The 26,912-nt window shown below is 40.8% G+C and overlaps 1 protein-coding gene and 1 long non-coding RNA gene across 15 annotated transcripts in view; one reads left to right on the top strand and one right to left on the bottom strand.

Annotated features, from left to right (window-relative positions):
• The window catches only part of LOC144312867 (uncharacterized), a 119,427-nt gene that overhangs the window by 29,256 nt on the left and 63,259 nt on the right, over window positions 1-26,912 (bottom strand). The gene's annotated exons all lie outside the window — the stretch shown is intronic.
• Window positions 1-26,912, top strand: part of HSPB3 (heat shock protein family B (small) member 3) — a 136,085-nt gene that overhangs the window by 55,216 nt on the left and 53,957 nt on the right. For 8 of the 10 annotated variants that reach the window (XR_013378497.1, XR_013378501.1, XR_013378500.1 and 5 more), the window contains 2 exons: window positions 4,195-4,281; window positions 8,151-8,369. The gene's annotated coding sequence lies outside the window, so the exon portion shown is untranslated. Of the gene's footprint in view, window positions 1-4,194; window positions 4,282-6,678; window positions 6,812-8,150; window positions 8,370-24,376; window positions 24,440-26,912 lie in introns of those variants that run through there. The other 2 variants (XR_013378494.1, XM_077895996.1) reach the window with 2 other exon arrangements.

Here is a 26,912-nt window from a genome sequence, read left to right as displayed (position 1 = left end):
AATGCAAATTCTTAACCCCCATGTAGGCCTCCTTCCAAATTAGAAACTCTGAAGGCAGGCCTAGCCTGCCGAAATCTGAGAACCACTGTGCTAAACTGAACAAACAAATGACTAAGAATGGAGCTTTCCACACCTCTGAGTTACAACTTAATTGGAAATGAAGTTGAGAGAACAGCCCTAGGCCCTGGAGGAGCAGGTGTAGAAAGCACAGACGCTGCATCAGTCGGTGGTCAATGGGAACCAGACCTGAAGGTTCGTCCTGTTCTTGGCTGCCCAGTGGACCAGTATAGAAGCCAACACTAACATTTGGCAACTTGTTAAGTGCTTAATTGCCTTGTTGACTGACTGGCTAAGCACTGATGACCTACTATGTGTGAGGCATGAGGGACAGCAATGGGTAAGCTTTGATCCCTGCCCATACACAGCTTGGAGTCTAGTGGGAAAAGCAAATAAGTAATCCAATAGTTGCCGTCTTTGTGACTCCTGTGACAGCGTGGTAGATGCTATGGAACCTGATGAAGGATGTCTATCCCAGACTTGGGGTGTTGGGAAAGGTCTTGAGACTTAAAGCATGAATAGAATTATGTCAGGTGAAAGGAGTGGGGCCTAGGGTACAACATTCACTGAGTTTTCTTTCTTAATAAAGGAGCTCTGTCTCCAGATGATTTATCGATCTCTACCATCCCACACAGGACATGAAAAAATGCCCAAGATGTTTCCTAACTTGTTGAGAAGTGAAATATAATATGTATAATAAATAAGACAACTTCTGATTTATTTGGGCCCTTGAGGCCCTCGGTTTGGCCAGATAACACTTCGCTAGGTTACTCACACTACAAATTTAGGTTTGAAGTTATATAGGAAATTATACCCATCAAAATTGGAAAATGTGATACAAAATATTACAGGATCTTCTTGCATGGAACTTACAAATCATTATTGCTTATTTAATCAGTGTTTCAAGAAATAAATGGTAATATCCTTAATTTATCAAAGGAGATTTTTGTTGAGTGCCTCTTTTTGATGTTCACTGAGCATCTACTAGATGGCAATAAAGGGAAATGAAAGAAGTCGGTAAATAGTATTATCAATAAGGAATAAGGCCCAGTGTACTCTTCTAGTTCACTCCACATATCTTCTTTCAAGATAATTTACTCGTAAGAGTGGTTCCTTCAGTGTACATCCTTCAAGGCAGTACCCTCAGCATCAGAACATTCTCATCTAGATCTGTGGGTATCAAATCTATCAGAACCAATATCCATTTCTATTATAAATACTTTGATTATCCCCCAATGCATTTATAATGTAACTTTCTTTGTATCTATCTTTTCATTTCCATTAGTATGTTATATCATGTTGATTTTTATAATTGCATGTAGGGATATTTTCTCAATAAATGTCAGAATGTGCAGTAGGGCTCAACTGTACTAGAAGACATAACGAAATTGTCTGTAAGAATATTTTTGTAGAATCACCTTGAATAGTAGATACAAATGCGGATTGATGGTTATGTTACTTTTTCAAATTATGACCAACTTAGTAAAATTCAAACAAGATTTATGTGGTAGTTGCATTCCTGGGAATTTTATAAATATTAAAACCATATACAAATTTTCTCTCTCTCTCCCTTTCCTTATTTCTTGTAAAAGAAAACATAAGTCCTTTGCCTAGATAATTATAAACAGGTTTTTAAGCAACATGAATGTTCTTGGCACATTAAAGTTCCTGTGGATTTATTTTCTGTTGTGTGAGACCATCTCTTTCACTACAGGCAAGCTAGCATCCCTGGACCATGGCCCATAATCCTCATAATCAAAGACTCCCCTCAATTTCCAAAATGCCTTCCAGGAGACAATATAAACTTTGTTCTCCACATGCCTTGAGAACCATTATTCTAGAATCTACGACCTAGTTGAATTTTATTTACTCCTTTCTCAAACTAGGTTTACAACTAGCTGCCAAAATAGAAAACATCTGAAACTCAACACAAATGTCTTTGCTAACCTTGCCTCTATCTTTCTTCTAGGGATAATTTACCTTTTGTTGGAATAAATGACTCATCTAAGGCACGAAACTAGGATTCTGAAATGTAGTAGCAATTTTAGTGATAGGAATTTTGCCAGCAGATCCTTCCAAGTTGCCTCTTGCCATTTGGTATACCTACAGAGCAGGACATATGAGGGCCAGAAGGTGGTGTTTTGCACCTTTAAACAAAAGTAGTGGTGTGAACCTGACCATCTGGACAGCAGCAAGAATTCCAAAAGGTTACTGGCTTTTAGGAGGATGACATGAGCCTCAAGCAAAGTCACCTGGGCTAGCTCTGGAAAAGCAAACCTGTAAACTGTGGTTTACTCATGCTAGGATAATTCAAGGTGATAGTTCTAAGGGATTGTTTACAGATGTGTGGACAGGGTGAAGGAAACCAAATGGATAGTGTAGGACTCTGAGAGCTATTATTGCCCCTAGGCCTTGAAGAGACAAAGGAGGGAAGAATTCCTAAAAGCTGGAAGACAAAGTTTCCTTTGAGCAGCAGCTGCTTGGGAGGACCCATGCTTTTTGTGAAAGAATGCCATCAGTTGAGGTGACCCTACAGGAAGGGAGTTGGGAAAATTGTCTTCCTCCTCTGCTTTGCTGCTGGGGAGGCTGAACCCAATGGGAAACCTGAGGGCCAGGGTGCCTGCTGTAGTTCATAAAGTCCCATTTCCTGGACAGTGAGAGGGTGAAGGGTGGGCCTGGAGGGCAAACAGCTAGAAAGTTGTTGAGCTGAGTGTTTTCTAACTTCTTTGATGGAACATTTAGAATGCTAGTACATTATAAATTGATAGTCTTATTCTTTCTTAAGTATAAACATATTAATCTGCCTCCAAGTCACATGTACATGGATAGGAGACCAAGATGAATATATAATACCTAATGTACAACTAAGGTTGACAAGTGAAAATAGAGAAAATTGTGCTTGTGACCACAGGTCAAGAAGATGAAGGTGGAGTTAGTGGAAAGCAACTGCAGGAAATTACTGTTTAGTTTCAGGCTACACGCTGGGTCCTACCAATATTCAGTCCTTAGTATTTGATGGCAATCTTGTGTAGAGGAAAGACCACAGGCTTTGGACTCAGATCTGGCTTTGAAAGACTAGGATGGCTTTGAAAGTCTAGGATGATGTAAACTTAGCCAAACAACTTCACTTCTGAGCCTTAGTCTCTTTGTCTAATGTAGGGAAAGGGTTAATGAAATCTATCTTACCCTGTTATAAAGACTAATAAAACTTCTGAGCCTGGCTGGCTCAGTCAGAAGAACAAGTGATTCTTGATCTCAGAGTCATGAGATTGAGCCATGTTGGGGGTAGAGTTTACTTAAATTTTTTTTAATAAGATACATATAAAGCACCATAGGTACTTGGCCAGTGTTAGGGTAGTGGTTCTCAAAGTGTGCTCTCAGGTTAGCTGCATCAGCTCTATGTAAGAAACTTGTAAAGAGAAAAGCCAACTTTCCAGGGATGGAGCCCAGCAATCTACATGCTCAAGTTTGAGAACGATTGTGTTAGACCTTCCTGAGCAGATGAAGAAGAGGCAACACAGATTCTGATAGGTGTGTTGCATAAGTGACACCTGTGACTGCTCTCTGAGCTACCCAGAGAAACCAATGGTGGGTGCCCCCACCTCTTGTCCTCTTGTCTGTGTGGAAGAACAACAGTTAGACAAACCTTGCTGTCCCACTCCCGTCTTTGATTGAGAGCACTTCTCCCTAGACTTTTGTTTGGCTGTTTATGTGGGAAGCTGATCTGGGAAAGGCAAGATGTTGTCCTGTTCTTTCCATGATTGGGTGGGTTGGTCTAATTCTGAGGTCAAATATTAAACCTCATTATGGCCATATAGTTAGGCCACCTCCTTCATTTAGCTTCTATCAATAATAAAGTTAATATTTTGATCTTTGTTTAATTCTTGCATAGCAGCTACTTTTCAATTGGTTCTGGGAAGGGTAAATAAAGGAGTGTTTTTTCAAAACATACCCCATGATAGTTAGCCTCCAAAATACTCCCCCAGTGATATAAACTTCAAGAATTCACACCCTCCCACATAGTTCCAGAGTTGGTGTATCCAATACAATATGTCAGATGTGATGGTATGTTGCTTCCAAGATTAGGTTGTAAGAGACTCTGTGACTTCCATCTCTTTTTTTCTCTTTCTCTCATAGATCATTCACTCTGAGACTGCTGATTACACATGCCAGCTGCCATGTAATCAGCAGTCCAATTGAGAAGCCTGCATGAAAAACACCCAGGTGAGTGAGACTGTAAGTGAGTCCATCAGTCCCACTCGAGTCTCCAGGAGACAGCCTCCTGGCTGACACTTTGACTACAACCTCATAAAAGACCCTGAACCAAAATAACTCAATGAAGCTGCTTCTGGATTATGAGACGGTCATATTTGTTGCTTTAAGCTGCTAAATTTGGGGAGTAATTTGTTACATGGCAATAGATAACTAGTATACATTGTAATACCTGGAAGCCGGTGCTACTTGCAATTGAAAAGTGGCTTTGGAACTGGGCAGGGGATGGTAGCTGGGAGGATTTTAAAGAGTGCCTTAATGATACTAGTCTGCAACAGACTGTTAGTTGAATTTTGACTTTGAGCAGGTTGCTGGTTGGGGTTTAAAAGAAAGTGAGGAAAATCTTATTGAAAAAGGAGGACAGAGCACCTGGGTGGTGCAGTTGGTTGACTGTCCAACTCTTGGTTTCAGCTCCTGTCACGAGCTCAGGGTCCTGGAATCTGGTCCTGCTCTGGGCTCTGCTGTCAACTTTAGAATTCTCTCTCTCTTTCTCTCTCTCTCCCTTTACCCCTCCCTTTGCTTGCATGTGATCTCTCTCTCAAATAGATAAATACATCTTTAAAAAAAAAATAAAGTTGGGGATCCCTGGGTGGCTTAGCGGTTTAGCGCCTGCCTTTGGCCCAGGGCGCAATCCTGGAGTCCCGGGATCGAGTCCCGCGTCAGGCTCCTGGCATGGAGCCTGCTTCTCCCTCCTCCTGTGTCTCTTCCTCTCTCTCTCTCTATGTCTATCATAAATAAATAAATAAATAAATAAACAAATAAATCTTTAAAAAAATTTAAAAAAAGAAAGTAAAAGGACAGAGAACCCTCCCTTTTTTTTTTGTAGGGGCTGTGAGTTTAGCCACATTGTTATCTTTAGTAATGTGGAGGATAGAAAATATACCTAAAGAACTGGGTGATAAGAAGATTTCCAGCCAGAGTGTTAAAAGTGCCACTGGTTTCTTCTAGCTCTTTATAACAACATGCAAAAAGAGAGCTATACACTTTAGGAAGAAATGGTAAGCCAAAGGAGCCACCTTTACTTATTAGCTGTAAAAATGTCAAACTCTACCTATCACAAACAATGCTAAAATTAAGAAATGTCTTTAGAGCAAAAGTTAAATCTAGGACACCATCAGGGAAATATGGTCTAAAGATGAAGCTGAGAAAATGAGTGAAAATATCAGTGAGGGTGACAAAACATGAGAGACACCTAACTCTGGGAAATGAACAGGGGGTAGTGGAAAGGGAGGTGGGTGGGGGGTTGGAGTGACTGGGTGATGGGCACTGAGGGGGGCACTTGGCAGGATGAGCACTGGGTGTTATGCTAAATGTTGGCAAATTGAACTCCAATAAAAAAAAGAAAAAGAGTTGGACATTAAACTTACTGAGCAACCCAAGCACCCTGCTATTGAGTGTTAAAGGAACTTTTTAAAAAAAAGTACAGTCATAACTCTAATACAAATATAAAACATGTATCAAAAATAAATAAATAAATAAGGGCGGCCCCAGTGGCGCAGCGGCTTAGCGCCGCCTGCATCCTGGGGTGTGATCCTAGAGACCTGGTATCGAGTCCCACGTCGGGCTCCCTGCATGGAGCCTGCTTCTCCCTCTGCCTGTGTCTCTGCCCCTCTCTCTGTGTCTCTATGAATAAATAAAATCTTTAATAAAATAAAATAAAATAAAGATGAAGCTGAGGGTGTGACTTTAAAATCCCTTGCTGTGATCCCAGAAAGATCAAAAGTGGTGCTCTGGTGTACCAATTTAGTCACATGAAAGGTCCTCTAAAGTTGTAAAAGGTATAGCTCACAGATCCTCTCAAGCAAACAACTGGGCATCTGGGAAGCTTAATAGCATTGCTCCTCAGCAGAGTCCCTAGGTGGAGAAGGGGTTATCTTTTGCCTAATAGAATGGATCTGATAAAATTTGTAATAGATTCACAAAATTTTTAAAAAGAATTCTATCAGTAGAAACATTGCCAATTAGAACTCAAAGGGACAGAAGAAGTACAAAATGAAAAGAAGGCTTTGTACCTCTCCCCTCAACCCCCATCACACACATTTTACTATAGGTTTGGAAAATTATTCACCTGTTCACAGGTACTAATTTTTAGGAAAAAGGAAGGATGACTCAGGAGATGTAGCCTTGGAGAATAACTCCTGGGTAGGAATAGCGCTGAGTCCTGAGGAACTTTCAACATTTGCCTGGCTGGATTTCAGAACAGCAATGAGGACTCCTGTGTGCCTCCCATTTCCTCCCTTTTGGAAGAGTACATAGTATCTGTGCTGTTTGCCCTACATCTTTTCTACCATCCTACATTGGCTGTGTGGGCGGCAGCTCACTTATCTCTTTAGTTTGCTGGTTTTTAGATTAAGAGGTACCATACTAAAAGGAACTGTATCCAAGGAGCCTCCTGTGAACCTGGACCTGACTTAAATGATCTGAGTCTGGATTTTGAACTGATGCTGTAATGGAAAGAGGACTTTAGAAGTCTTGGGATGGGGTGAGTATACTTTATAAGTGGTGAGGGAAAATGAATCAGGGGGGCCCAGAGGGCAAACTGTGGCAGCAGTCTCCAAGGCCTTCTCCTGCTGGTATCCTGGTATAGCTCTATAGAATCTCCTTCCATACCGCCAGGATTCACCTGCAACATACTACTACTTCCAAGATTAGGTTATAAAAGACACTGCGGCTTCTCTCTTTCCCTCTCTCTTTTATAACTCACCCTAAAGGAAGCCAGCCAGTGTGTAGTGAACATTACCCCTATAATTAACACCCCAAGTGATGAGGAACTGAAGCCTGTCAACAACCACATGAATAAGCTTGGAAGCAGAATCTCCAGCTCCAGTCAAGCCTTCAGAAGTCTTTAGCCCAGGCTGACAGCTTGACTGTGATCTCATGAGTCAGAACCGTCTAACTAAGCCACTCCTGGATTCCTAACCCTAGAAACTGTGTACGATAATAAATGTTAAGTTCTTAAATTTGAGAGTAATTTAAAATGCAACAATAGATTTTAATATGCACCTCTAATGCTCATTGTACTTATACTATGGACCATAAGATCTCACAGAAGAGCAACTTCTAAATTTGTGTGGATAGTTTATATTTTTAGAACAAGTCTTTCATGCATGAAGGAGCAAAGAAGGCTCTTCCTTTTCCTTTAGTATAATCCTTTTGATAGGAGTGAAAACTTGTGAATCTGGCATAAGTCCTAATAGATATTATTCACACTTCTCTTTTATTTTAGACAATTCTAAATGGATGAGATCAACCTAAGAATTTTCTTGGATCTAATTTAGAATCAATACCAGTTGAGTTTTCATGCAACTTTTAAATTGGGCTGGCCTTAATTTTAGCAATATGAATAGACTTGGAATTCATCCAGAACTCTAAGCAATAAGCTTACTCAATTTCCTTCAGCTTCTTGGAAGAAGACCTTAGTAAGTTGGTGGAAATTCCATTCTTTTAAGGTTTAGTTTTTGTGGAGGTATCTTTAAGACACACAAATGGACTCCAGAGACAGTCAAGATAGGAGAATATCACTCATAACTTCTATTTATCTATGTTTTATCTATTTTTCTAGGTTCTTAAGTGAATTTTGATACTGCATTTGGCTTCTTACTCTTATAGAGAGTGGTGAGGAATGCAGTGAATTTTTAAATGGCCTAGGTCTAACATTTGCATTCTCCTTCCACAAAGCTTAAACACAGCAATCAAAATCCACCTTCACCTCATGAGTGATGTTCACTCTCAAGTTCCTATACATTTCACCTTCTTCTACTCAGAACTAGTTTGACCAATTAATTGGACATCTGCTTTTCTTCTCCCTTTTTGGAAAATAGGCTGCTCCTGTGTTTTCAAGCCCTCCTTTCTGGAACATGTGAAAGCTTGTTCACAGACTCCTTACAAGCAAGACGCTCTCTCTGAGGATCCAAGTCTGGAAGCACTTTATGAGCAACAATTGGAGATCTGTCTGTTCTGTTAGTGCATTCCATGGGAGTGTTATACTGTCTGGAAAGAAAAGCTCTGTGCAGGCCACTTTTACATGGACACCACGAATGGTACGAAATGTCATTTCACTTATTAACATTAAATGCCGAACAGAGTGAGGGAAAAAACCTCACTTAGGTTTGATTAGAAATGTAAATGACTTTAAAGATCTCTTAGTTGGTCAAAACTTTTTCTCCTTCATAGTTCATACATTTTCATGGATGAAAATGGCCAAGGGCCAAACTTCTACAAGAAAACTGTGAATCTTTTCAGGATATAATCCTGCAAATTCTTTCCTCTTAGCAATTTCCAAATATAGAATACAGCTTTGCTAACTATAGTCATCCTGCTGGACCTCACATCCCCAGGACTTACTGATCTCATAACAGGACATTTGTACCTTTGACCTCCTTCACTCATTCCTCCTACTCCCTACCATCTCCTTGCAACTCTTTCCTGAGTATTTTTGTATTTTTTAAAAATATTAAAATATAGGGCAGCCCGGGTGGCTCAGCGGTTTAGCGCCGCCTTCAGCCCAGGGCCTGATCCTAGAGACCTGGGATCGAGTCCCACGTCAGGCTCCCTGCATGGAGACTGCTTCTCTCTCTGCCTGTGTCTCTGCCTCTTTCTCTCTGTGTGTGTCTCTCATGAATAAATAAATAAAATCTTTTAAAAATATTAAAATATCGGCAATATAGGACAATAAAGTCAATATGTGACGCCCCCAGGCATGAGTAAGTCCTTTGCCATTTCTTAATATTTTAGCCTCATTACTGCCTTTATTTTCTTTTTCCTATTTTCTTCATCCTATATTCTTTTTCTCCTTTCTTTTCCAGTCTAGACCACCCCTCTGAAAAGGACCCTCAGTGAGATCAGGCACTGGGTGTGGTCTGGGGGATGCCCCGGGTCAGAAGGGGCTGAACAGGAAGACAGCTTAGTTCTTAGGCACCCAGTGGGGACAGATAAGGTGACAGAACAAGCCCTGGGTCTTGTTCCCAGCAACTTGCTCTTGAATCTTAGGACAGGTGCCATGAGGGGAGATCCAGGCCTCTACTATCAGTTTGGCACTATGTTTTAATTTTTTAATTTATTCAAATATTTTATTTATTTATTCATGAGAGACACAGAGGCAGAGACATAGGCAGAAGGAGAAGCAGGCTCCCTGTGGAGAGCCCGATACGGGACTCGATCCCAGGACTCCAGGACCATGACCTGAGCCGAAGGCAGACGCTTAACCACTGAACTACCCAGGTCCCCCCAGCACTGTGTTTTTAAACTCCCTTCAAGTCTGACAAAATATATAGGAAAAAGCCATACTGGAGGATGCCTGGGTGGCTCAGCTATTGAGTGTCTGCCTTCAGCTCAGGACATGACCCCCCCAGGGTCTGGGGATAGAGTCCCGTATCGGGCTCCCTATAGGGAGCCTGCTTCTTCCTCTGCCTATGCCTCTGCCTCTCTCTCTGTGTCTCTCATGCATAAATAAATAAAATCTTTAAAGAAAAGAAAAGAAAAAGCCATATTGGGTAGAGATGAAAGGGCTCTTAAAGTTTCTGGCTGGGTTCCCTTTATACCTGTTTCCTCCGACAGAAGAATTTGCTGTGCAAGCCCCCTTGGGGTTGTTCTTGACCAAGCTTTTGCAACCAGAAGCAATGAGGAGGGCACAGGGGTGATGGGACAGATATCAAGGCCCTGGCCACTGGACTCTGAAGTTGGAGTTCCTCTGGGGAGAAATATCAGGCCCTGGCTTATCACAGACTGCCAATAGGATGCCTGGAAAAGACACTGGTTGGGCCCCCAGCATGGCTTCTCAACATGCCAGATACTAACCCAAGTTAACCATCGTCAGAAGCTTGAACTTAGCTCAGTTTGTCTGTAACAGTCAAGACAATGGGTCAGGGTGTGGCTCCATCTGGGGTTTGAGCTGCAGACCAGAGGAAGGAACAATGAAAGACTGCCTGTGTTTCTGTGGTTTGGCTCAACTGGAGAAGAGACTGTGGGATAATCGCTGCGTGCCCATGTCAGAATCTCTGCAGTTAGCCTGGTTACTTCTGAAGCTGCCTGGCTGAGTGGTGGTAGGTAGACAATCAAAGCTGGTCTTTGGACAATAATAGCCACTATTTATTCTCTGACTCTCATGTGCTCGACAACATTAGGTGCTTTATACACATAATCTTAACAGTCTATAGAGTCAGGTGGTATTCCCATTTGTGGAATAAAAAGTTGGGCAGTCCAGGGAAATTTTGTGGTTTGTTCAACATCAGGTTTCTACTAAGTGGTCAACATTTCAACTCTGGTATACAGTTATTTTTGCAACAATTTTATAAGCATCCCTAAAAAATCCTTGCAGTTGGCAAAATAGTGAACCAAAAATAATAGGGCTTTTGGGAGAAATGGGGTCAGTGCTAGAAAACTTTATTATTAGAAACTAAAACCTCTTACAGCCTTACATCCTGGGGCTGAGACTTCTTCCCAGCCATGCTTGACCTCAGGGCATTCACTGCCAGTAGACAATGTTTACATCAGCACTGGGAATCTGATCCAGGGTTTGAATACAGAGGGGTGCATCCCCTCCATCTTCATCTGCACCTGCTGCTCTACTGAGAAAACTTAGTGGCTGGTTTAGTGGCTTCAAGGACCACCATGTCATTGAAGGTCCTTATGTGTAGACTTACCGCTTATTTTCCTAAAGTCTTCATATATTTCTAAGACCTTCTTCCTAAATGTAAGAAAGCTTACCCTGACCTCAAAAATCATGTATTTAGCAACATAATTTCTGAATCACAGTTTTCACTTCCCCAAATTCCTACACTCATGAGGTACATCCTATCAAGGAAACAAGTGCTGTTTTGGATCAGAAAATTCCATTTTAAAGTCCATGCAAGGGATCCCTGGGTGGCGCAGCGGTTTGGTGCCTGCCTTTGGCCCAGGGCGTGATCCTGGAGACCCGGGATCGAATCCCACGTCAGGCTCCCTGCATGGAGACTGCTTCTCTCTCTGCCTGTGTCTCTGCCTCTCTCTCTCTCTCTGTGTGACTATCATAAAAAAAAAAATTAAAAAAAAAATAAAGTCCATGCAAAATTTTCCCCTGTTCTAGAGAGGCTTCGTTGGACTTGAGGGAAGTTTATACTGGCTGGGGCATTTCTAACTGATAGGGACTGTTTTTTCTACTCATATAATCATGACATCATAATAAAATCATTCCTTTTTTTTTTTTTAAGATTTTATGTATTTGAGAGAGAGAAAGATTTTATGTATTTGAGAGATTTTATGTATTTGAGCATGGAAGAAAGCACTATTGGGGGTGGGTGGGTTGCAGAGGAAGAAGCAGACTCCCTGCAGTGCAAGGAACCTGACCTGGGTCTCAATCCCAGGACCCTGAGATCATGACCTGAGCTGAAGGCAGACACTTAACTGACTGAGCCACCCAGGCACCTAACAGTGGCTTCTTAATTTCACCTAATATCCAGCCCATATTAAAATTTTTTGATAGTCTCAAATGCTATTTATAGTTGGTTTGTTCATATTGATCCAGACAAGGCCTAGTTACTGCATTTGTTTGTTACATCTACTACATCTTTTGTTCTATACCCTCTTGCTCCCTTTAAATAAAATTCATTTGTTGGAGAAACAAGTCCTTTCTATTATGGAGAATTCTACATTTTGAATTTGGTGGATCGCTTTTTCACAATATTTGGGTAGTTCTCTATTCTCCATTTTTATTAGCTGTAAACTGGTTGTTAGATCTGGAAGCATAATTAAGTCTTAGGTTCCATTTTATTGGTAAAATTATTTGAAAAATGGGTCTTTATAGTTCCTGTTGCCTTGTATCTTGAAGTGCAATGCTGAGGCCTAATCTCAGTGATGCTAAGCTAGATTAGTATATTAGGAGATGGCAACTGGATCCCTCCATTATAAAGTCCCCAGGAACTTAGCACTTAATGATTGATCAGCCATTGATCATTTCTTATATCCACTGCTTCCCTGAGATTAAAAAATGGTGATTTTCTAGGTCTGTTATTCCTTCTGTATTAATTAGCTGAAACTCTTTTTGTGAAGAACTTGACCAGATCAACTTTTGGATAAGCTGAAATATAGCTGGTTCACGAAAGATGGAGTCTTGATTCTTTTCTTTTTTTTTTTTGTATTAATTTTGAGTGTAAAGTGTCGGTACCCTAGCAGACTCAGATGGTTACCAGTCTTTCCCTGCGAGTCATCATAAATTACTGAATTTTTATATATTGATGTTTTAAGCACTGATGTCATTCCTTTTTGCTCAAATTGTCCCAACTTTGCCAGCAGACGTCTTTTTGGCTTAGTTACTGTGTACTGTTGACGTGACCTCTTTAGAATCTGATTGTTTCCTTGCTTTCTGGCACAAAAACATGTCTGACTCATTTTGTAAATGTCCTGATGTGGACCTGAAATCAACTATTTCTCAAAAGGAATGGCTTTTAGTAGAAAATAGTACTTAAAGATCACAATTTGGTCATTGAGGAGAATTTTGCTCTTGAACAAGAGCTGGATACAATCAGACATAGTTTTTTTTTTTTAAGATTTTATTTATTAATTTACGAGAGACAGAGAGAGAGAGAGAGAGAGGCAGAGACACAGGCAGAGGGAGAAGCAGGCTCCATGCAGGGAGCCTGACTCGATTCCAGGTCCCTGGGATCATGCCCTGAGCTGAAGGCGACGCTAAACCACTGAGCCACCCGGGCTGCCCAGGTTTTCTAATTATGCACTAACATTTATAAAACTTCATATTGCAATTTCTTCAAGAGAAAATATCATTATTGCAATTTTAAACATAGTTGTTTGACTCTATTTGCCTTATGAAAAAATATTCTGCTCTTTGATAACATGAGTCATACGAATACAATTTGGTGTAGCCAAATTGATAGAGAAGTGTACTGCTAGCAAGTACTAGGGAACTACCTATGAAGGTAGTTTGAAATACTGCCCTAAGTATTTCAAAATGTCCAATTATGATGCTATGGACTAAGAAGTTATGCTTCAAAATTCAGGTTTGTTTTTGAATATTAACACATTTAGAAGAATAAGGCTTTTAAAAAATATTTATTTATTTGAGAGAGAGAGAGAGCATGCATTAGCACACAGGCAGGAGGAGCAGCAGACAGAGGGAGAAGGAGAAGCAGGCTCCCCACAGAGGAGAAAGCCCAGTGCAAGGGGGGCTCTCGATCCCAGGACGCTGGGATCATGACCTGAGCTGAAGGCAGATGTCTAAGCACTTAATCAGGTGCCCCTAAAACACACATTTGCTCAGTTTTTGGTGGGAACATTGATATAGTTTCCATTTTATAGATTATTGTAGTTTAAGAATATTTTGTTTTTGTCCTTGGTTGAGAAATCTGTTCATTTTATTTGTGGCAGTCATTTGCAATTCTTCAAATTAGCACATGAAAAAAAACCCAGCTCCAACTTTATTAGTAACCAAATGTTATGCAAATTAAAACAAGAGCATTTTTGTTACAACAAATTAACAAAGACTTTAAAATTTGTATTCTGTTTCAGGGAGGTTTAATTGACAATCTCACTTTTTAGGCCTACTCTGCCATCATGACTCCAAGATTTGGTTCTTTTCTCCTTGGGATGTCTTCTATCTCCTTCCCCAAGTATCAGAGTTCCTGCTCCCTGACACACCCCCAAGCCCGCTCTTCTCACTTGCCAGACTTGATGAAACAACAAATACATTCTGCACAGAATTCAGGGTTCCACTAATTCTTTCTGTAAAGGGATAGATAGTATTTTTGCCTTTGTATGCTAGGCAATAAAATAATCAAGATATTATGAAGTTACTTACATCATCATTTGAAATGTAATCATTAAACTATAAAAAAGAATTTCTAGTTTGTAGGACTCTACAAAAACAGGTAACAGTCTAACAGTCCAGACTTGGCCCAAAGGCCACACTTTGCCAACTCCTGGCTAGATCCTCCTGTAAGGAAGAACATACTGCCCAGCTGTGGGGAGTATTCTCTAATGGCCTTGGGCAGTTAGTTTCATTACCATCCACCTCACACCTGAGTCCAGCTTGTGCTATTCTTGGGCAGCTCCCAGCCAATGACTGAGCAAGGTCTAGACTCCCACTGGCAGCCAGCAAGGGAAAAGGACCTAGCTGCAAAGAACTGAGGTCTGCCAACAACCTGAATGAGTTAGGAAGTGGATCCTTCTTGAGGGCCTGCAGATTAAGAGCCCAGCTGCCACCTTGAAGGGGACCTTATTGAGATCCTGAGCAAGAACCAGCTGAACTCACCCAGACTTCTGAATTACAGAACTATGCGATAATAATTGGGTGCTATTTTAAGCCATAAAGTTTGTGGTAATTTTGTTATCCAACAATAGAAAATGAATACACTGGGAATTTTTGTTTGCAGGGGACAGCCCATGAGACACAGAGCAGATGGGGAAGAGAGAATGGATCTGAAAGCAAAGAAGCCAGTGACCAAACCATATCACAATTTTTTGAATACCTCCTTTAGTTTAAGGCTTTGGCACATATGGATTATTGTTTTCTCAATAACTATAAAGATTTCACTAACTATTGAATGTGGCTTTATTTATGATGACAATAGGAATGTTAGAAATTTCAGTTGATTATTGTTAGTCTTATTGAAGAAGGACTTTATTAATTGATGATGGCCACATAAGCCCTTTTCTCCCCCCAGACTGGTTCTCTCCATTTGCTTTGACGTTTGTAATTGAGGAAAGGCTACTAAGAGGTGGGGCTGCACAGAAGAGTCCAAGGCCATGCAGATGGATAGCATTGAGTATTCCCTACAGGAAGCTTAGTAATCAGCTGGTGTTACCCACAGCAAATACCTATAACATCACAGGAGTGACTGAGACCACCAGAAATGCATTTAAGTATAACAAAAGGCCAGCCCTCAAATGATCGCTTACAAAAAACCAAAAAGAACCTAGAAATCTCACTGCTTAGCTTTTAAAAATCCATTATTTCTTCCAGACAGAAGCACTTAGTGGAGCAAAATGGCTTATTTCAGTATACATGTAGAGAAAGCAATGTAACAATAGAGCAAAGCTTCAAGATCTTCTGATCAAAGACTTGTGAAACTAATAGCTAACACAGAAAGGAGATAATAGTCCTCTTGAATGCGTTTTGAGTGCTCCTATGAGATGTGCAATCTAATTGGGGTGTAATTGCCAACTACTGATAATGGATTTTTTTCCTATGGTTTGTGCTACCTGAGGTCTGCATCTGCTAGGGCTAGAACTGTATGGAAAAACAGGGCTAGCCAGGATACCTCTGCAACAGTGACTGAAGGTTAGAAGGCAAATGGAGTTGAATATAGTGTGTAGCATCCAGTTTCCCTGATAACCAGCTCAAGCTTAATTTTATAGAATTCTGAGGCCTTATTAATGAAACATGATATAGGGAATTTATAATAGTAATGGTATTGCATTGATCGCCTGATTTCAGAGTAAAGAACTGAAGGGTGGAGAAAACTTAGAGTGTATTCTGCTTTTATTGTAACAGCTGTTGTCAGGAAAAAGAAATAGCCTTGTCATCAAAGTAAAGCTCTTATTTACAGAAGAACATTAGCATTAAAGGTAGAAATAATGATAGAAATAGAAAATAATAAGTTTATAAGACATAACGAAATAATTATTCCAGACAAGGATCAATAATGAATGTTAAAACTGCTAGCAGAATGGTTGATAGAGCCCTAGACATTGACTTGGTACCAAAGTATCACCCCCACAGATTACTTGACAATAGCAAATGGGGGGGAAAATCTTTTGAAATAGGGAAATATGGCTATCATCACTTAGTAATCAAACTTACTTCCCAATTTTCCCACTATGAATGATGATAATGCCTTACATACAATATTTATGATGGAAGTTGGATCTGAAGGCTTGATTGGATTCAAGTTGAAGGAAATACAATGCAGAGAAGAACAAATGGAGTAATGCTATGAGGAAACAATTGGACACTTTCAGAAAGTGGGACTTCTATGAGAACTGGACTCATACAAAAAGTCAATGACAAGAAAAAAAGGAGGAGTTATTAATGAGGAGACTAATGAGGGCAGATTAGGAAATTAGGAAACTAATGAAATAGAACCAAGTCCAACGTGGTATCCTTGATTGTATTTTGGTTTTAGGAAAAAAAGCTTTAAAATTACTTTGGACCAATGGTGAACATTTGAAAATGGGTCATTCAAATATTACGCAGGATCTTTAAAGGAAACAGATGACAAACTAAAAAGAACTTAATCATTTATTATTTCATGGCAATACTATGAGAGGTGTGGTCAGGGCCAGACAAACCATCAAGGGAATCAAGGGATGCTGATGTGCCTGGGATTAACATGATGTGATGCAGCCAGTGCCAGACCAGCAACCTGGCAGGGAGGAGCAGGGTAAAAATGTCCCATCCACCCCCACCTTTCATCTCTTCCTGGTGCTTCCCATTAGCCTCCAACGCCTGGGGGTGCCTGCTGTTGGCTGGACCCAACTGAGAGCCTAGCTATGACAATCTCTTTCTGGGCTCAGAGGCCAGCAGAGAACGTGGATAACACCTCTGCAGGTGGGGAGCAAAGGGACAATAAAGCAAAAGGGACAGTTGACTGGTAGATTAGAGAATTTTTGTTAATTGTTAGGTATGGTGTTGATAATGGTGTTGTGGTTATATAAAAGAACATCCTTAGGTTTTTGCTTTGTTTTGTTTTTTGAAATTCATGTTAATGTATTAAGAGATGGGATGTCACGATGTCTTATTTATTTTGAAATGATTCAGCCAAATAGGTAGGTAGGTAGATGAATAGATGGATGGATGGATGGATAGAAAGGAAGGAAGGAAGGAAGGAAGGAAGGAAGGAAGGAAGGAAGGAAGGAAGGAAGGAAGGTAGGTAAGATACTTGAAGCAAATATGGAAACAAGCTTGTAGGATTTTGTTTATTGCTACCTGCTTTGTGCACTCAGGCACCAATTGTATCACTTCTGAAGAAATAGTCTTTTTCCCCCCCTCTTCTTAAACCCAGGGTCTGGCACATGAAGGATGCCAAAAATTGAATTCTGACCTATATATTCCTTTCTTAGTGATAATTATAATTGCTGGCTATCCTATACATACTATTACAAATTAGTTTATGATGTTGTTATAGTTTGTCTGCCTTGCAAGCTGTGAGTCCCCTGACAGTAAGGGCTTCATCTTAGCTATCCTTGAGCACTACTGTGTGCCTCCTAATATCCATAAAATATGTCATGATTCAGTTCTGTTGCTCACAAAAGAAATGCTATAAGAGGTGACCAAAAAAAGTAGGAACAAAAGTTATATCAGGTGGTACAGGCTTGCTATGGACCCAATGTTGTGTCCTCCTCAAATTCACATGTTGAAGCCCCAGGCCTCAACATGATGCTATATGAAGGTTGGGCCTTTGGAAAGTGATTAAGTCATGAGAGTGGAGCCTAATGATGGGACTAGTGCCTTTCTGGGAGGAAACACAAGAGATGACCTCTCTCTCATCTATACAAAGAGACAGCAAGAAGATAGCCATCTGAAAACCATGAAGAGGGTCCTCACCAGATACATCATCAGCCAGGACCTTGCTCTTGGACTTCCTAGACTCCAGAACAGTGAGAAATATGTGTTTGTTGTTTAAGTCTATGGTATTTTATTATAGCAGCCTAAACTAGGACAAGCATCATTTAAGGGCCACACGTGATGTCAGAAGGGACAAGGGAAAGTAAATGACAAGGCTTTAGAGGAGGATGAAATGGCAGACCTCAGTCCAGGGTGAATGGAAGATCCTAGAGTATATGGTCACACAAATTGAAGTAGAGGGTCTGGGAGGAACTGAGGTCTTTGGGAGGTCTGGGATGTCCACAAGTAAGGAGCCAGGTGGTACTTAGCCATTCAGACCAGCTAGCTCATAGGCAGAAGTGAGGTCCAGATGTGGATAGGTCTTGGGGTCCCGAGATCAAAACAAGCAGATAGAAAAACAGAGTGTAAAATCCAGATAGGGATGCTGACAATGTGATCTGAGATTCTTCATAGGCAGATTTGAGAGGAGGCGCATGTGCTCTAGTTATATGCACACATAACTAGAACTAATACTTCTTGAGCACTTAGTTTGCACAAGTTACTTGTTTATGCATACTATATGTAACCCTGTTGAACTCACACCAGTGCCATGAGGGTAGATATTATGCCTACATTACAGTTGAGGAGAGTGAGAATCCTCTATAGGCTGATCCTCTATAGGCTGACATTATAGAAAAATGGAATTTCCATGGAAACTGACCAAAACTGATTGCCTTAAATTCTAGGCTATAGCCAAACACAAGGCTTGCTGTCTATACCAGTGCTTTCCCAACCACCAATGTGAAGGTGATGGATCCTGCCACTGGCATGTACCCCAGTTTTCTGATCTTGCAAACAGAAGGGCTGGTTCTATTTTCAATTACCAATGCTGAGCTAGAAGAACAGGGCTAGAGGCAAGACCTACCCCACCATATTGCTATTGCTTTCCAGCCTCTGATGACAGCAGAGAGGGGCCTGAGCTTTTCTAATTATCAAGCTTAAAAGCTCCAGAATCTGGAAGGGGAGGTGCGTGGGAGGTTGGGGTGACTGGGTGATGGGCACTGAGGGGGGCACTTGATGGGATAAGCACTGGGTGATATGCTATATGTTGGCAAATTGAACTCCAAAAAAAAGCTCCACAATCCAAGGGTAGAAAGCCCCTCTCCTGAAATCCAGTGTCCAGGTCTGCCAGATTGCTGTGTGCTGTCCTAGAATGGGTAGCTGGAGACCCATACACCTAGCTGTTTTCCGAGCTACAGTAGTGTTTCCAAGTGATGCTGCTTCAGAGGCTTGGCCATTGACCTTATTTGCATGATAACCTAAAGCATGAAGAGGAATTTCAAAGGCCACATAGTAAGTGGTAAAACTGAGATTTTAACTCACGCAGTCCAGACTCTATCAACTCTTGTGCATGGTTTCTAGTGGGTAAGTATATCTTTGCATTTCCCCAGGATGTACAGCATACAGATTTACAATACATTCTCAGTAAATATTTGAATGACTATAACAGTGATCTGAAATAACAAGGAAGGGAGATAGCACTGATTTAATAAAAAATCTTTATAAAACTAGCCCAGCAAATTGTCTTACACACAGTGTACAAATGTTTTGTATTTAATTGCTAAAGAATTTTGAAGTTGAATTCAAATGAATAAATACTATTGCATCTGTCAGTTAAATTAAAGGCAATAAACCACCAATTGCCACCTATTTTCCAGTCAAGAGGGAATGGTCCTTTAAAGAGTGTTTAAGTGATATACGATTAATACTAAATTTGTGTGATAAATTTTAAGAGTCTAAGAGATGAAGCAAGAGATAAAGATGGAAATGGAGTAGTTGGCATAAGATTTCTCACAAATAGATCTCTAAGTGGATTTAGGAGGAGGGACAGGATTTGAATCGGAAAAGAAGAGGAAAATTACCTATAGGTATAATAAAAAGCACAGATTGAGAAATGCACACAGAAGACGTTGCTGGTCAGTGGAGGATAATGATCTAAATTAGGGGAGCATGTGATGTCTGGTAACAGGGAGAGAAGGCAGAAAAAATATGATGTGACATATTACATATTTTCAAACCTTATCAGTGGACATTTGAGCTAGAAAGTAATAACGTGTTCACAGGTGGTAGCAAGGTGTAACGAAAGTAAGCCGTGCTTTGCAAAAATTAATCTGATAGTGATGTTTAGATGGATTTGAAGGAAGACCCATTAGAAGGTTATTTGCAGACTCCCAGCAGCATAATAAACTGAGCTGATGTAGATGGATGGTCCTCCCACTACTCAGAAATGTGAGATCAAATATTAATGGGTGATAGACAATGACGGTAAAAAGGAATAATAGGATAAATGACATGAAGAATGGGAATTGGGAGGATCAGATTTAAGATTCTAAGGTCTTTAAATGTGATGTGTACACTGGCTTGAAAATGTAGTACTAAAAGAATGAGAAGAAACATATTTTCCAATCCAGTAGCACGAATAAAGAAAACAATCCAAGGGAAAGGAAAGAATAGTGCCCATGGGAACACCACAATAGATTATAATATGAATGGTACTTCCTTTTATGTGATATAAGCATTACAAATACAGTGGGACAGCCCCATCTGTGATAGAATAGTGGTTTATTCTGGAATTATTAAGCACAGGGAGGGAAGCAAATGAAGCTGGCACAGAGTTCAAAAAGGCTTCGTTATCTGTACTGTTTTTTGGTTTCTTGAAAATATCTGAAGCAAGTACCTTTATCTCCTTACTAAAACCTTGGGATGAGCATATAGATGTGTACGTTCTCTAATTTGATGTTGTATAATAAAATGTTTGAAAAGCTATTGAAGTAAATAAAGCCTGAGGTGAAAAGTCAAACTAGATGTTGGACAAGAGGAACCTTCTAACATTACCCTAGGCATCTCTAACCCTGGAAGGAATCCCCTAAATAATATCCATGAGGCTGGTATGGCAGTGAGATATGAAGGTACACCTTCACCAAGCCTCAGAGAGACGCACCTTCTCACTTTTGTTACTAAGGGTTTACCTTCTATAGGACAAAAGCGGCCTTCAGCTCTGTGTGGGACAACAGGCACACCGAGTTTGTTCTGTAATCTGTTTATAGTGCCCTCTTGTGGTGGCTCAACACAATTCTCTAACCCTTTTTCATGTGTAGGTTAACTTTGTATGTATTTTCCGAAGTATTAATGAAAGCATTCACCAGCGGTTCTCTGTCCCATGTTGTAAGTCAATGGCACGATAGGGTTATCAGTCACAATTTCATTTATTATTTAAAATTTGGCGACTACCTGACTTTTTAAAATTTGAATCTAAGATCTTGGCCAGTGAGTGGTTTTTAGTTGGAGATATATGTTAGACTTACCTCTGAAGTTTTATTACAATGTAGTGTTTAGGACTTCTCCAGACTTACTGATTTGCTTTACTTGGTATTCTTGGCATATTCTTGGTATACACCACCACAAATTCTGATAAATATAGGAAATCTCAGGACGCTTGTGTGGCTCAGTGGTTGAACGTCTGCCTTCAGCTCAGGGCGTGATCCCAGGGTCCTGGGATTGAGTCCCACATCAGGCTCCCTGAAGGAGTGCATATGTCTATGCCTCTTTCTGTGTGTCTCTTATGGATAAATAAATAAAATCTTTAAAAAAATATAGGAAATCTCATCAGAACTATTTCATATTATTTCTGTGCTTCCCACATATTATTGAAAAATTAGCATTCCCATGAAGTACAAAACTTCTAAAGTATTGTACTGATAACATTTTACCTGTACAAATTTAACAGATTTAACTTACGGTTAAAAAGAAAAGCACGATTCTTTCACTATAGGAGATGAATAATAAAATTAAATAGCTGAATATTCTGGAATTTCTTATATTTGCTCAATAATAAAAACAATGACTGCCTCAGAACCCCATAGAAGGACAATTCCCAGGACTTTGAACTAATGGCACTTCAAAGAATTGGCTCTTGGGTTTAGGCTTCTGTTGGCGTTGCTTAGACAGATTTTAGTCTATCCCTGAAGTTGAGTAAGGATTTCCAGAATGTTGTAGTTGGAAGCAGATGGTTCCGTAAAGCTGTTAACCCAAGATATGACAGAGCAAAAACTGATCATAGGGAACTGAAAGAACTGATGCAGCATGATTGTAGTTGCATATTTGGAATATTGTTGTTTTAATGCTATATTTTCTGGATATAAAAGGAAGCCTTTTCCTCTGAAGCTTATCTGTACCCCCAAAACTGTTAAGTTGCCTTTATTTTGTAAACTGAAATAAAACATTTTTTTTATTTTTTATTTTTTTGAAATGAAACATTTTTAAATGATATATTTTTCCCAGTGACCCCCCCACCTCCTGTTTCTTGAATTCAGAAACTATTATTGAGTATCCTTGCTTTTCACAACAATGTAGTTATTTGCAAAGTTTCAATAAGAATCTGTTGTTGTTTTTTTGTTTTGTTTTGTGTTTAACCAGGCCGTAACTGGGAAAATTGAATAAGTATAGCCTTGCCTAGAATGTCATATTTGGGAAAGATGCCCATTTAAACAGATGTAACCGTGTATTTTTGAGGAGCTAGGGTTGACCTCCCAGAAAAACTGGTACCTGGCTTATATTTCACCTACAGGTGAGCAAGGAAAATCACTTCTGGGCAGGCCAGGAAGCTTGGGGTATTTGGGAGACATCAACAACAGGGAAACAGAATTTGTTTACATTTATAGATATTGCCAGTAAAATCTGGAGGAGAGAAATTGTTCAGCATGGCTAAGAGGCTAACCTCAGGATAGCAAATAATAAAGTCCATCTTAGAGTCCTTAGGGTAACTTCCAGGAAACCAAACTCAAGAAGGTCCATATCATAAATTAATATCCTTGTTGCTCTTATGTGGATAATCAGGCAAACCTAGGCAGCTTTTCTTACTGGTCTAGATGTCTTCTATATTTGCTGGGTATTAATATTCTAATTAAGATTTATGGTTAAATATGCTACTAATATGTTCTCTTGTTCTTTTTTTTTTCTTAGATCATAAAATGATGCTTTATTAAATCAGATCTGGTTCTTTCTTTATAAATCAATTTCTTGGTTCACTATTTACTATAAATGAGATGGAAAGAACACAATCTTTCAATTTTCACCAATTCACAGCTCCCTTGTGGTAGGGAAGGGTACAGAAAGTAGAAGGAAAGAGAGAGGACGGTGAAGGAGATGGAGTCTTGGAGAATGAAGAATGAAAACAGGGTAGGATTAGGTGTTTTAGGTTTTTTTTTTTTTAAGATTTTATTTATTTGTTCATGAGAGACACAGAGAGAGAGAGAGACAGAGAGAGGCAGAGACACAGGCAGAGGAAGAAGCAGGCTCCATGCAGAGAGCCTGATATGGGGCTTAATCCTAGGACCCTGGGATCATGCTCTGAACCGAAGGCAGTCCTCAACCACTGAGCCACCCAGATGCCCTAGGGTTAGGTTTTCAGAAATAGGATGCAAGACTCTTGACAGAAAGCCACCCTCCTTTTTCTCTTCTGCCACAATGGAGAGAAAAGGACATTTCCAATTTTGCACCTAATTCTGGGAAAACGCTATTGTTGCCCTGAAGTTGTGTTTGACTCCTAATAATAACGATTTGAGGTACATTTAGATTTTTATTTACACAAAGTATCTAGTTATTACTTTCTTACTCATTTTGCTATTTTCTTTCAAATTAAAAAAAAAAAAGGAGAATTGGAGAAAACCTGGCTTCAACAGCTTTGATTTTTCTCACTACACCTCACAGCACATTTCTGGTCATAGAACAGATGGCAGTATTTTCTCGTGCTTTTTTTGTGTTCTCTTCCTTCCCTATACTTCATTGATCACCGTTGATTTCAATCACTTATTTAGTAGTTCATATTGTGTGCTGGCCTAAATGGTATAAATACATTGTGTTCGAGACAAAAACTAATGAAATGACTTTTAGAACGGAGGTGACACATTCCAGATGGCATCTGCTCTAGCGGGCTTTTCTTTCCCTGGGTCACCTGTGCTATTCTGGAATTGCAAATGTAGAGGTCACAATGAGGGTTCTTCTAGAAGATTTCAAACCAGCCCTTACTAGATTAAAATGGTTTTGTGTATGCCTTTTAAGCATACATTCTTCCTTATTTTATTTCTGAAAGTTTTCATGAAATGCATGTGCCAGTTGCCAGGCATCTCCCGTCCCCTTTCCCCACTGTCAAAGCTCTTTTGGGTCTTGTAGGAGGTGGGTAGGGTGTGGGAAGCAAACAGCCAATGGTTAAGAGCTTGGGCTCTAAGACTCTTCTCCTCATATCCCAGCTCCCTACCTAAAGCCAGCTATTTATGGTCCCTGTGCCTCAATTTTCAAATCTGGAAAATGGGCTTGGTCATAGTACTTAGGTCATAAGGTTGTTGGGCAGATGAAAGAAGAGAGATGCATAGAAAGAGTTTCAGGTATGGCTAACATGTGCAAAGTTGCTATAGTGTTATTTTTAGCCACTCAGAAGACCTCATTCTCTCACAGGGCTCGTGTACAGAAGTGTCACCGCAATAGGAAACCACAACACAAGACAATAAAAAGTTGCAGGTAAACTTCTGATTTGGAGGTCAGTTATACTTTCTGTGTATTGATAGAAGCTGTCAGTGAAGTTTTAGAAGAATGAACTTTTGTTTACAGCAATTACCAGATAGCAAGTAACTGAGTTACTTACTTTCTACTCTTCAGTGTTAGTGGAGGCCTGGTGTCTGGAAGTTGGAGCCAGGATCTCTGAAGCTCTTGAGGAGTTTCTAATAATGAGAATCTGAGGAAGTCTGATGGCTTCTGAGCAGCCCATGAAAGGGGCTTTCCCCTAGGCCTCCACTCACATCAGACACCATTAGGAAAGACTGGAGTTATTACTGTGTATTTCTTCTTTTCTTTATTTTCTTTAATTTATGATATTTTCTTTTCTTTATTTTCTTTAATTTATGATAGTCACACAGAGAAAGAAAGAGAGGCAGAGACACAGGCAGAGGGAGAACCAGGCTCCATGCACCAGGAGCCCGATGTGGGATTCGATCCCGGGTCTCCAGGATCGCGCCCTGGGCCAAAAGCAGGCGCCAAACCGCTGCGCCACCCAGGGATCCCTGTGTATTTCTTTTCCATCATGCCTTTCTCTCTGGTTCTTTTCTCTCCATGCCAACGTATTGGAGGGGAGAACACCTTTCTCATATGGCACTTCTATGTAGCATCAGCCCATGGGAACAGGTTTTGTTAGCATCAAAACCCAGTATTTGTTGGCTCATTGCTCTTACTGCGGGAAGAACACGTTAATCCCCCTACAGAAGGTCTTCTCTACCATATTTTTCTAAGGAATCCCAGGCAGTGTCTCATTTGTGCTCAAATCAGCCCCTGCCTGCTGAGCCCCTGTGGGTAGGTCATGTTTTTCCTGTTTGTCATGTGTCACCTCTTGGAGCCTGCTGCCTGCCCTGGTGTGCTGAGTCTTGGACTGCAAGGGCTTCCAGATGCCAAATGGAAAACCATGCCAATCAATCCTTTTTGGACCAGAAGTGAGCCAACTGCTGCTCTTTCGTGGAGTTCAGAGCTGGTCTATGAACCTGAGCTGGGTACCCGCTGTCAGACTGAGCCACCATTGTACTACCTCCCCCTCTATGGTTCCTCTCTCCCTCTGCCTCTCATGCAAAATATCCACCTGGGGAGATCATCCACAGCCTCTTAGCCAGTCTTAGTGAAGTCTTCCCTCCCCTGCTATGTGGTCTCACCAGTCAGTCCTCATTTTCCCTATGATATTTTCTGCCCTCTGCATGGGTCTCTTGTCAGAGGACAAATAGATGAATAGTCTATAACCAGAAGTATGGTGCTTCTCCTGGGCGAGATGTGGTCAGCAGCTGGTAGGCTCTCAAAGACTCTAAGAACAACAACATGAGTTTGGCTTCTGAGGAGAGTTCAAAGCTTCCCCAGTGAGAAGCTGATCTCCACCTATTGCCTCTTCCATTCCTGCACTGAGCCCTTGATGGGTGCCCCTGACCTTGGGGAAGACCCTGGGTGTGTGTGTGTGTGTGTGTGTGTGTGTGTGTGTGTAAGAGGTAAGTGTGGCAAGACAGGGATGAGTTTGCTCTCTCAAGTGAACAGCATATTTGGAACTGACTGCTGGTCACATGGCTAGATTCATTCTTCATTTTCATCTCCAGACCCATTTTGTCTATCCTCAGGTTTGGTGTTACTCTTGGCTCTCCCAAAAGTAGCTGTGTAGACATGGGAGAGCTTCTGCTTTGGGCCTTGTTTTAGGTTCTTGCTTTGGGCCTGACATGGAATTGTCTGTCTGCTGTTTCTAAGGGCTATGAAGAGCCTCAGTGTTGACAAGGTGACACTTCTCTCTACCCTGCTCCTGCCACTGTTCATCCCTTCCTCACCATCAAGCCATGTAGAGCCAGGTGGTATATTTAAACTGAGATGATTCAAACAGGGTTTATTTACAAAAGGACCAAATATAAAGGAATGGGTGGGATATGGAGGAAACACAGTGCTAGCAATGAAACCCAGAGCTAGTAGCAATAGACATGTTGCCTGATTGTTGCCTGATAAGGTAAGAAGTGACAAGAAAGGAAGGGAGGAAGTAAATTGAACTTGGAAGGAGGGAAGCCCTGTAGAGGAGGTGCCCTTGAGAGAAGTAGTAATCCCCAGTGAGGTACACAGACAGCCTGGGGGAACTTGCAGAAAGGAAGGCAGAGAAATAAGCACCCCAGCCTTCCTTCCTGCTCTCTCTCTGATACCCTGCCAGGGACTCCCACTGGCTGAGCCCAAAGGGGAGCCAGAGAGCCTGGAAGCCTGTTGATGTAATCCCTATTGTTCCGCCTCCTGGCCAGGAGCAGCATGGAGGGGTTAGCCCAAGATATTTGGCAAACTCAAGGCCCTCACAGCTCATGAGAAAGAAAAAAACAAGAGAAACATATTTAACATTTAGCAGGTGGCTCCACTTGGTATTTGTCACTCCAGAAGATCTGGGTGGGGGGGGGCAAGATCATTAATAGTCTTCTTGTCCATGAGTGACAGTTAAAAT

The sequence above is a fragment of the Canis aureus genome, chromosome 4, assembly GCF_053574225.1.
Source record: "Canis aureus isolate CA01 chromosome 4, VMU_Caureus_v.1.0, whole genome shotgun sequence".
Classification (NCBI taxonomy): domain Eukaryota; kingdom Metazoa; phylum Chordata; class Mammalia; order Carnivora; family Canidae; genus Canis; species Canis aureus.
This window is presented reverse-complemented; position numbering and strand designations above follow the sequence as displayed.